Below are 12,170 nucleotides of genomic sequence, written 5' to 3'. Positions count from 1 at the left end.
ATGGGAAGGTTATGGCCCTGAGGATTGTTCTTGGGAACCTGCAGGAGCTGTGCATGCCCCCGGGTTGGTGAGACAGTTTCATTTGCGCCACCCGGATAAACCTGGCTCTGGGAAGAGCGGTGGGAGAGGAGGTACTGTCAGGAATAGAGGATGGGGCAGGCGGGGAGTGTTACATTATGCACGATGTAGTGCATTGGACAGCTGGGGAAGCAAAGACTACATTTCCCAGCAGCATTAGCGGCCGCCTGTAGTCTTGGGATGCGCGCGCGTTGCCAGCTGTCTCTGATTACTCACAGCTTATTAACCGGCAACGGCGCCAGACAGCTGCGGCTTATTTTGGTTTGTTAGGCGTTATGCTGTCGGAGGAAGCAGGAGTACTGGGTGCGCCCATCGCACTGTTATGCGGACGGTTGGAGGACTAGCGTTTTCGGCAGAAGGACAGACACGCTGCCAGTTCGCCCATTTTCTGCAGAGTTTTCATTGTCCGGGTAGTCCCGTGGGGCTCCCAGACTAAAGATAAGTACGGGAGGGAACTGTGATATACTGCAGTCCTTGACAGACATACCAATGCATTTCCATGACGGTCTAGGGAGAGAGGCTTATGTCCAATTGTTGGGTTGTAAGCACCCTTGATGGAACTTGTACAATTACTAACGCTCGACTGCAAAGGGGCCAGTGCCACGAGTCATTGGTGATTAAGATACAACAGATCCTGGAATCAGGAATTAGCAACACTAGTGCTGTTAACTAGAGTCTGCTACTACATGTGTTTTACGTTCTGTTACATGTTGCTTATGCTTGCCCAAGGGCCATGTGTGTGTCTTATCATGTTGGGAAAATTCCCATTTGTTTGTTTCAGCTTGCTTATGGCAGTGTTTTTGATGTGTTCATGTTGAATTTCCATATACATGTAAGGGTAAAAGTTAGGCAGGATTAGGAGGCAGGTTGATCAGGGAATATTCGCGTTATGTGTGTATGTGTTAATTCTACAGGTATCACGTATCTGAATATGTATGACAGGGTTGTATAGGTTAGGTTTTACCCTGTGTTTCCCCGGTCCTATCCAAACTAGGTATTTCCTTACCCTTTTTCCGGTGTTCCTCATTCCCCCAGCCTATCCATAACCTCTCCCTAATCCCTCTTGCCCCCATTGGCTGCCACGTGGTGTCCTGTGTCTATCTATATCAGGTACCTGTGCCAACCACGGTGGGAGGGGTTGATTAATTCGGCTTCTGTGGTTCAGGAGAGAGTGTTGAACTCCCTTCCCTTACAAAGTGTGATTGTGACAGAAGGACTCTAGCAGGGAGGTATTTTGGGAGAGAGAGAGAGGAATGTAGCGAGGTCCCAGGCCCAAGAAAACCTTCTGGATGATGCAGAGGGTCTTGACTTTGATCCTTGCATCTACTGTGAGCCAGTGGAGAGATTATAGGGCTGGAGAGATGTGGTCCCTGGGCTTGAGGCCAAGGATAAGTCTTACAGTCCTATTCTGGATTACTTGAAGAGGGCGTAGTGAGAGAGAGGCAGATTTAGGAGGAGGCTGTTGCAATGGTAAAGCCTTGAGAGAACCAGAGCTCTGGAGACATTGAGTTTCTGGGGGAAGGTGAGGAAAGGGAGAATGCCTCTGAGGAGGTGAAGCTAATAGTGAGCCTTCTTGGCAAAGTTAGCAATATGAGGTGAGAAGGAGAGAGAGAGGAGTCAAAGATGACATGCACGTTTTTAGCCTCAGACAAGAGTGCGGGGAGGGAGCCCAAGGGCGGCGGCCAGAGTTTAGACAGGAAGGAGAGAGTAGAAGTCCCAATGAGAAGGATCTCAATTTTACTGGCATTATGGCAGATATAGTTAGCAGCACACCAGGCCTGAATAGCAGTCAGACCGTCGGGAATGAGAGAGGAAGGAGAGGAGGAAGAGGAGGGAAGCTTAGAGGAACGCTGTGTTTCATCTGCATAACTCTGGATATGAGGAGAGAAGGTGGAGATCAAGTGGGCAAGGGGGGCAAGGTATATGTTGAAGAGCTATGGCGAGAGGCTAGAGCTCTGAGAGATGCCACAAGTTGAGAGTGAGGTAGAAGAGAGAAAGGGGCCCATTTGCACTTGTCAGGGGCGGCTCGAGAGGAAAGATGCCAACCAGTTCAGTGCCCGGTCTGTGATGCCGACGATATCACAGAGCCTATTTATGAGGATGGAATGATTGACCATGTCAAAGACCGAGGACAGATCGAGGAGAATAAGGGTTGAAGGAGAGTTGGAATCAAGGTTTGAGAGCAGATAATCATAGGTGTTCAGGAGAGCAGTTTCCGTGCCTCTAGATGCTGCAAAGCCAGAATTGTGGTCTTGAAGGCAGCCAACAGATTCAGTGTGATGGATTAGTTGGGAGATGACGAACTTCTCCAGGAGTTTGCCCAAGAAAGGGGTGGTGGAGATAGGGCGGTAGTTAGCTGGGCAGGAAGGGCCTGCAGATGGCTTTTCTAGGATGGGGTGCACAAGGGAGTGCTTGAGGAGTGAAGGGAAGGAGCCATTGGCAAAAGAGTTTTTTTTACAGAACTCAGCCAAGGAGGGAGTGAGAGAGGTAACAGTGTCCTTGATAGTTCTAGAAGGGCACGGAAGCACCTGTTTGGAGGAGACTTTCATAGTGCAGACTGTCTTGGTGACCTTATCCCATGCGATGGGTGAGAAAGAGGAGAGTAGGGGGAAGGGAGCGGGGGTGGCCTGCATGCAGGCGGGGATTCGAGGGGTATAGATGCGAGCAAGGACAAGATATCCTGGGTCTTGGTTTTGAAGTGGGTGGCCAACACCGTGCAGGGGGCCTGAGAAGGAAGAGGAGAGGTGGAGATTGAAGTAGGATTGGCAAATTACTTGCCGATTTTGAAGAATTCAGCCCTGTTGTTTGTGGCTCCAGTGATGCAGGACTGGATATGGGCCTGTTTCTTGGAGCAAATAGAGAGTTTATATTGCCTTTGGAGCAGGTGACAGCCCAGTTTGTCAGAGGGTGTGCTATAAACCCGCCACTTCCATTCCGCAACTTTGCATTTGCGTTTCAATGAGGCTAAGTCAGAGTCGTACCAACTATTGCACTTGGAAACAGGCTTCATGCGGATCCATATGGCAGGGACAAGGGTGACAAGGGCGTTGGAGAGTGAGGTGAAGGTTAGCAAGAACTGACTAGGTGTGAGAATGAATAGTGCGAATGGGGGTGAAGGGGGCTGCAAATGCAGCTACTGGCACTTGCATCATCGGTCGAATGACAGATATTGAGACTGGCAGAGCGGGCAGAGGCTTAGCGGGCGGGGGCAGGAGCTCGAGATGGGAGGAGAGGAGAGTAAAGTCAGACCAGGAGAGAGGAGTTGTGAGAGGGTTAGAGAAGAAGATATCAGCTGAGATGAGTCCATCCAAGGTGTTCCCGGCTGAATGGGTAGGGCCAGAGGGAAAGATGGTGAGTGAGAGAGAGTCACAGTGATTGCAAAAAAGTAGAGTGGCGGAATCAGGAGAATCCAGATGGATAGTGAAGTCACAAAGGAGGAGAAGCTTGGAGGAAGCAATCAGAAGTGAGGAGGCAAGGTCGGCCAACTCAGAGAGGAAGGGGTAGATCGGCCCAGGAGGCCTGTAGATTGTAGCGAGAGGGTAGGAGAGACACAAAGCTTGCAGATAAGACAGTCAAAGGAGAAGTAGGATTGAGTGGGTATGATGGAAGCAGGGATCCATTCAGGGTAGACAAGAGCCACTCCGCCTCTAGACTGGTTAGACCTGGTCTTGGAGAGGATCTTGTAATACTCTGGAAGAAGAGTGTCAAAAGCAGTGACAGAGCTGGGACTGAACCGTAATAAAAAGGGCAGAGGGTAGCAACCATATAGGAATCCATAGGTCAGGGGAGGAGACAGTAAAGAGAATGTCTGTAATAGTGTGCCTGGAGGAAGCATTGACGTAGGTGACAGCAATGGGCAATCATGGCTTCTTAAATTCTTTCCTTCCAGACTTCGAGAGAGGGGTAGGAAAGGTGATAGAATAGCAATTATAGGAGCGATAGAACCATAGTTACCGGGGGTGGGATAGAGGGGAAGAAGAGCAAATGAGGGGACTGCACAGTGCACGATGAACTCACCAGTTGGCCTAGTAGTAGGTCAGGTGATGAAGAGCCACATGCAACAAGTGAGACAATCAAAATCAGTTTTCAGAAACATGTCTAGATCTGAACCTCAGGAATACTGACAAGCAGCAAGATACAGGTTTTAAAAGCACTTCTGGTCCAATTTAAGGAATATTGTCAAAAATGCAGCGAATTACAGCCAAGATGCGGGTTTTGAAAACACTTCTAGATTTGAAAATCAGGAATGCCCTCAGAAAGGCAGCAAATTATAATCAAGATGCAGGTTTTGAAAACACCTCTAGATTCGAAAATCTGGAATACCCTCAGAAATGCAGCAAATTACAATCAAGAAGCAGGTTTTGAATGCACTTCTAGATATGAAAATCAGGAATACCCTCAGAAATGCAGCAAACTACAATCAAGAGGCAGGTTTTGAAAACACTGCTAGATAAGAAAATCAGGAAATGACACACAAAGGTCAACATTCTTTAGGGCAGGTTGTGAAAACAAATGAGGGCAAACCCACAAGTACCTGTGAGATAAAGGAGTAAAAGTCTGAAAGCTGCTTGTCAGTTTGTAAAAGTGGATGGTGCAGCGCAGGTAGGCACCAGTAGCCGAATGCACACTACAGGATAGTGCAGGCTGAGGATAAAGAAGGAGACCACCAACATGTGACGACTCTGTCGACAGATTGCAGGAGATATGGGAGGGAACGTGGACATTGCAGCCGATCACAAGGGCAAAGCTGTACAGCACGCCGGTAACAGGGAGTGTGGGGGGGGGAGCAGGCCCCGGGATAAGAAACAATTGAAGCAGGCTAGGAGGGCAATAGAGTAGTTTGAGCGCCCAGCCCTGCCCTTAGCTTATGGCAGCCGAAGGGGCGAGTAGACAAAAAGAGCTGATGGTGGGAACCAGGTAGACTGGGAGAGTCTTCCCGCCCCTCCGGCCATGGTCAGGCCAGACAGGGGTCTTAGTGTGGGCCTTCATGCTGGGGGCCGGCTCATGCTTGCCAGCTCCTAGATTGGCACATGCTCACTCTCAGAGCCAATCAGGAGTGTGTTGTGCAGGCACCATTCTAATACTTGGAGGCACTCCAGTGCCAATGATGAAGGTGTCCCTTTTCAAGTGGAAACATTACAGTCTGAATACATAGCCCACATCTGCTTTCTAGTAAAGTTTGCACATTACACAGTTAACATCTCCTACAAACTATCATGAAAGGCAAGTCACAGTTTACTTTGATGTTAGTTTGAAACTGATAGAATAAATTCTCACTATTCATACAAACTATACACTGAACATATGAGTTTTACAGTTCATACATTACACAATTAACATCTAAAAACTCAAATCAAAGGCAAGTGGCAGTTGAGTTTGATTTCAGTTTTAAAGTGATGGAATAAAGATACATTTTCATATGAAAAGGAAATCTCCTCAACAACTAGGCCATCGCCCCTCGCAACTCACTAGACACTGCACGTCTCTCTCCTTCCCACCACCCAGTACAGCTGTACTTTTTCTCTGTGCCCTCTGTATACTACCCCCTGCTGTATATCTGTTCTGTTGTTACCTCTGAAAAGCACTCTGTTATGTATCTGTAATGTTGTAAATCTCTGTAAAGCGCTCCGTTATGTATCTATATTGTTGTATTCTGAAGTAACCTCACCGTGACACGTAAGTATGTTATGAGATGGTAACTTTATTCCATGTTACAGTGCCATCTCTCATTAGGAAAGATTATAGGTAACGACACCGGTAAGCCCACCCGGCAGTAACAGTTCTCTCCAACTGTCAACCTTAGAATCAATCCACGCAATCCCGCACTGCACGCTCTCATCCTCACGAGTCCTGCTTCCATTCACGTGCCACACTCACTCACGTAATACACACGTAATACACATTACGACATATTCCTCTGTAAGGTGCTCAGTTGCATCTGAAAGCTAGGTCCGCGCTCAATAAAATCATAATAATAACAATCATTATTATTATTCCATCACTTTAAACTGACTTCAAAGTCAGCTGTGACTTGGCTTTCATTTGAGTTTTTAGGAGATGTTAATTGTGTAATGTATGAAAAGTAAAACCAATATGCTCTATGTAGAGTTTGCATGGCTTGCCTTTGATGTGAGTTTTCAGGAGATGTTAATTTTGTAATGTAGTAACTGTAAAACTCATATGCACTGCATATGTGATTGTAGCACATGTAGGCGTCTGTCTAGTAGGACTGTGTGTTGTAAGAATGTGTGTCATAGGACCATGTGTTGTTGGAGTGCATGTCGTAGGAGTGCATGTTGTAGGAGCATGTTATGTGTCGTAGGCGTGTGTGCAGTAGGTATGCTTGTCATCAGAATATGTATTATAGGAGTGTGTGTTGTACATGCTACAGCAGCATGTGTCATAGGAGTGTGTGAAAAGTGTGTGTTGTAAGTGTGTATGTGGTAGGAGCCTGTGTGGTAGAATCATGTGTTGTAAAAGCATGTGTCACGTTTGCACATGTCATAGGTGCATGTGTCATAGGTGCATGTGTTGTGGGTGCATGTGTCCTCAGTGCATGTGAGAGCAGTTGTCATACATGGACATGTTATGTGTAGTAGGTGTGGGTGTATTAGGTGCCCGTGTCTTAGGAGCACATTATTTGTGTTCATATATATACAATGTTAATATCACAAATGTATGTGTTGGGTTGTAATATAAAATGTACCTCTGTCCTGCTCGTCCATTTTATGCCTCCTAAAGTGTAAATTTTCATACGAAAATTGTACATTTTCAAATGAAAAGTTGTAGGAGCGTGGTGGCGAGTCTGATGCTGACGGGGGGGACGGTGTATATAGTTTGGGGGCGTAGGCATAGGCTTGTTTTTTGGTCCTTTCATTTTTGCAGCAGCAGATTTCAAGTCTACATGTATCCTGGCTTCCAGTGGTGCACTGTCTGCCAGAGATGCTTAGTTTCTCTGTGAGGTAGCTGGGTGACTTGTAAGTGATTTCAATCCGGCACACATCCAAGTCAACGCCTAGCATGTAATGCACAACTGAAATCCTTATTTATTTTTGTCTAAAAGTTATTTATTGTGAACGATATACCACTCATATCACGCCCCTCTCCTGAAACCCCCCAGTTACACTGAACCAGGAATCAGGCTGGTTTGCAAAGTTAAAGTATTTATTTATGTATTTACAATTTAATCACACTATGTTTTACAGGGTACACAATAATCACCAATGGGGTGATGTAACACTGAATAATCTCTTTAATACACCAGGAGTAGTAGTAAGCAAAACAATTCAGCACAGAAATAATACTTTTGTGTGTGTGTTCAGATCAGATAGCACTGTGGTTAAAGGTTCCCCCTGCACACCCCTCAACCCCCCAATAGACAATGTAAAGAGATAGGTGGAGAGAACAGGTTTTCAGGAATGGCAGAATTCAACAGAATATCAATCCCACTTCCCCCCAGCAAACACAAGAGAAAAACGGAATTGACTGTCAAGCTGTCAGAATGGCTTTTAAAGTGTTCTTAGAATGAACTGGGTAAAACACTTAATATGGTCAGAATTGCTGAAATTACTATAACTTCTTATGGGAGCCGCTTTGGATAGTTGCACACCAACACAAACAATGATTTAATACCAAGAAACAATTTGAAATCTTAAAATTTGAGTCGGGAGCAATGAAAAGCTGGTTTACACGTGTCAGAATTTCCCTAAACAAAAATTTGCGGCAAACTTTTCACTGCGCGATAATTGCGCAAACGGGAGAACCGTATGGATTTAGGATGCGGTTTTAGATGCGATTTATAGCTGTGATGTTAGCTACTAGCAGAAGTTGAAATTTTGTTTCTAGTGGAGGTCGATTTTTCGAGATAGGCGCAAGAATGAAAAACAAGAATGCACTTTTAAAATGACAAATGGATTGCTTACACTAGAGGATGACTATGAACAAAACGAATACTCCACAGGAACAGAACCACTTGATCAGAATGACTGCCTGCAGAGGAAACTCACCTTCTTCAGATGAGAAAAGATCAGCGCAAAGATAGTTTTAACAATACTAGTACAGGAGGAAGATAGGAGAGATTGGGTAGAGTGTTCAGACAATTCAAAAATACTCCTAACAATAACGGTTCTGAATACAAGATAGGATGGGTTTAAGATAGGGATTAACTAAGCAAGGTACATATGCTACTGACACAGTTCTATCTATAGATACTCACTAGATATGTTTTTAAACGGAACCGTCAGGATTCTGGTCCGTCAAGATTCTGGTCAGGGAATTGGATCTGGTTCTAGGACAGACAGCTGGGCACATCGGATTGGATCTGGAATCAGCAAGGCGCTCTGGTCACAGCACGGCACAGGACTGCACTGGATCTGCAATGGCTGTGGTCACAGCACGGCACAGGACTGGATTCGATCTGCTCTTCTTGTATCTGATGATAATTATTTCAGCAGGCAAGCAGTACAGCGCAGCCCAGCTGTAATTTGATGCTTCCCCTTAGGTTTGTGGGGTTCTGGATCTGGAATTTGAGGCCTAGCTGAAAATGGTTCAGCTATGCAATGGGTTTCTGCTTTGCCAATTTTCTGGAGTCTGGAGCAAGCAAGATGTAGAGTTCAGCAGCAGGGTGCTCCGCCAGTATCAGGATAGTGGCTGAATCTGTGTGTCCCTTGAGTGGTGAGCTGTCTCTATTTATGCTATGATGAAGGGGGGTTTGGGCTGGTTTATTCTAAGCTCGCCCCTTTGGCAGGTGATTGGGTCAGAGTCTCCTCTCTTCCTTGATAGGAGGAGAGAAACGGTGTGTCACCTTTATGGTGTGATTTTATGAGACTGAGAATCCACCCCTAGCCCCTTGAACACAAAATCTACTTTTGGCACCATACATATTTACACATGTGCAACCTCTATAAGAATCACATGTACAGATTACATATTTTATATAGCAGCTATCCCTCAAAACCCCATAGCTGTGGGATCTTGTCTCGGCCTATCACAGAATTTTGCCCTTTTCATCAGGAACACAATGTCCAATTTTCAAGCAAATTTCTACAAGTGTGCACGTTTAACATGGGCATAAGTGTATAAAGTTTCATACTTCTAGCAGAAATACATTTTGTGTAAAAATCACATTTTCTGCCATTTCTTTCCAGAACATGTCACACGATTTTGCTGCCTCTTGAAACGTGAAGCCAAAATTTAGATTCACAAATCTGTTACTTTTATATTTTTCACAATTTTCACTGGCAAATTATAAGTCTTTTAAAAAAGTGTTCTTTGTTAAGGTTCAGCCACAGATGGTTGTTTGGGTCCGCCTCTTTCTGTCTCCCTGCAGTTCAGGAGCAGTCTCCTCCCTGTTTGCTCTTGGCAGAGGCCATTTATGACTGTCCTCACACCTTAGCAGCAGCTGTTCATTGTTCCCTTTTGCCTCTGTAGACCAGGTTCTTTCCAAACCCTATAATTATCGCTTTGGTGTGATTTCCTGCTGGAGGGAAAGGCCTCAGTGAGGAAACCAGTTATTCCTGTTTGGTTAGCTTTAGCCAGGCTTGATTTAATTGTTAATTCTGTTTGCATTTTTCCTTAACTTAAAACAAACTTGTATCAAATCACAGCTAAATACTTATTCAAGATTTTAAACCATGGGATCAAAACAATTACAACATAGGTTACTCTCAGTAACAGGCCACTTAGATTGCAAACATTTGATTTCAGTTTATACATGTTTAAAGTTTAATCAGAGCTGCTGCACAGAGATTTTTTACATCCACAGACAGGCCACTTTTGCTGTGGAAATCCCTTTATGCTTTCAGCTTTTCAGGACCTTGCAAGTTCACAATGAATTCTTAAACTAAGTGAATTGTAGCACCCAGCAAGAATTTTGGATGTTTGAGGGTGTTTTGTACCAGCATTCTGCAGTTTCAGCAACATGGTTTTGCGGGCATTTTGCTATTTCTGGCACCATCATAACACAGTGATACCACATAGCAGAGCAGAAGTTGGTTAAAACAACCCACAGCGCCCCCCCTCACGACTTGAGTTTGACCGCCCGTCAAGGGGAAGTCAGGAGATTGGCATGTTCTTTCTTTCTTCGGTCCAGGTGGAGAAATTCAGCTGCTTCTCCCATCAGTACTGGATCGACATGCTCTCCTCGCCGGTTCTGGATGGGCGTATGGAGCGATACTCCGGGCTCCTTGCGTCTTTCCTCCCGGTCCCTGAGTGGTCCTCCTTGGTACTTAGAAATTCTTGGTTCCTGTGCTATGAGACAGTATAGAGCATGGTTATGGAAATTTCCACACTACTACTCATGTAGTGGGGCAGATGCATACATTGAATACAATGTAAAATATTCCCCACCTGAATGTACAACTGGTTTTAACAGGTGGATTTTTCTAGGTATCTGGAATGTCCCCCTTTGGGTTTCCGGTTGGCTCCTCTATTTGCCGCAAAGTATGCCTGGGATGGCAACTCTTCAGCTGGTTTATGTGGACCCACTTATCTTCCCCTTCTGCCAAACTGCCCTTGGGGATGCGGATTTTGTAGGCGACTGGTGAGATTCTGTCTACAATTTCAAAAGGACCCCGCCAAGTTGGGAGGAATTTGCGCTGCTTGGCTTGGTTCCTTTAGAAATTGTACAAGTAGACCCGGTCTCCTACTTGGTATTCTTTTTTAGTTGTCTTAAGGTCATAGTGGGTCTTCATACTGTCTGCAGATCTTTATAGAATCCGCTGAGCATAGGCAAAAGCATGTTGAAAGTGTTTTCTCAGATTCTCAACATACTCATGAGTTGTGGTGGCATGTATCAAGGTCTGCTCTTGGGTTCTGTAGAGCAGATTCTGGGGGAGCACCATCCTTCGTCCAGTCATCAGCTCAAACTGAGACATTTTTGTTGCAGAAGAAGGGGTAGATCTGATGGCCATCAGGAGAAGGGGTAATCGAATGTCCCAACTTGGCCCAGAATCTGCCTCAAACTTTTTTAATATGCTCACAATAGTTTTGTTGTATCGCCGGTAGGCAATGTGTAGTTTCGTTTTGACCCCAAGTATCTCCCACATCTCTGTCATCACTTTGCTAGTGAAGTGGCTACCTCGGTCTGACTAAATCCTTTGGGGTAGTCCAAAAGGCAAGAAGATGTGATTGATCATCAGGACATCTGCTGTTCCTGCCTTGCAATTTGGGGCTGGGAGACATTCCACCCATTTAGTGAACAAGCATGTTACGGTCAACATGTACTTGTTCCCCCTAGAGGAGCGAATCACGAGCCCGATAAAATCAACTTGTAAATCTGACCAAGGCAGTGTCATCCCCCTCTTTTGGAGGGGAGCACGGTGTGTGAGTGATGTTGGCTGAAATTGTGCACACACAAGACACCCCTTCAAGTATTGGTCGAGGTCCTGCCCCATTTGTGGCTAGTATGCAACCTCTCGTAAGATTTCTAGTGTCGTATGAAACACCCGATGACTGGCTGCGGCCGCATCATGGGTGTGACTTAGCATCAGACTTCGGAATGAGGTGGGGATCACGCACTGGTCATGGCCAGCTATGGATCTCCTCACCAACAAACCGTCTTGGATTCTGAACATTTTTGGACATTTCATCAACGGTCCGAGGTCCTCTTTCCCTATGTAATCGGTATCCGTCAGGGGAAAGTTCTCAGGGTCCTCAATGTGTTGATAAAACTTGCCAATTATTGGATGCCCTTTTTGAGCTGTAATCAAATCAGCATCTGGGGTCTCCGTACTTCATTGTGCAGTTGAGAGTTCATTGTGAGCATTTGTCCGGGACCTAGTGATAGCCGTGACATGGATTTCCCCCAACAGGGATTCGATCTCAAGTAGATCTCCTTGGATGGCTCTGGTTTTGAACAGCTGATCAGCTAGGTCATTTCCAGTTTTGTCTGGTCCCTCTACTTTAGAATGACCCTTGATCTTTTTCCAGTAGATCGTCAGCCCATTTGAGGTGACCAGCTCATCAGTATTTTGTATTAATTTCCCATGTTTTAATGGTTTGTTATTAGCACATAGCATGCCTCTGGTTTTCCAGTTAACCAGGTGTTCCACGAACCCGTTCCGTACATAATCTGAATCTGTGATTATGACCAG

This window comes from Ambystoma mexicanum, chromosome 6q, assembly GCF_040938575.1.
Source record: "Ambystoma mexicanum isolate Mex_15411 chromosome 6q, UKY_AmexF1_1, whole genome shotgun sequence".
NCBI classification, from domain to species: Eukaryota; Metazoa; Chordata; class Amphibia; order Caudata; family Ambystomatidae; genus Ambystoma; species Ambystoma mexicanum.
Note: the sequence above shows the minus strand (reverse complement) of the source record.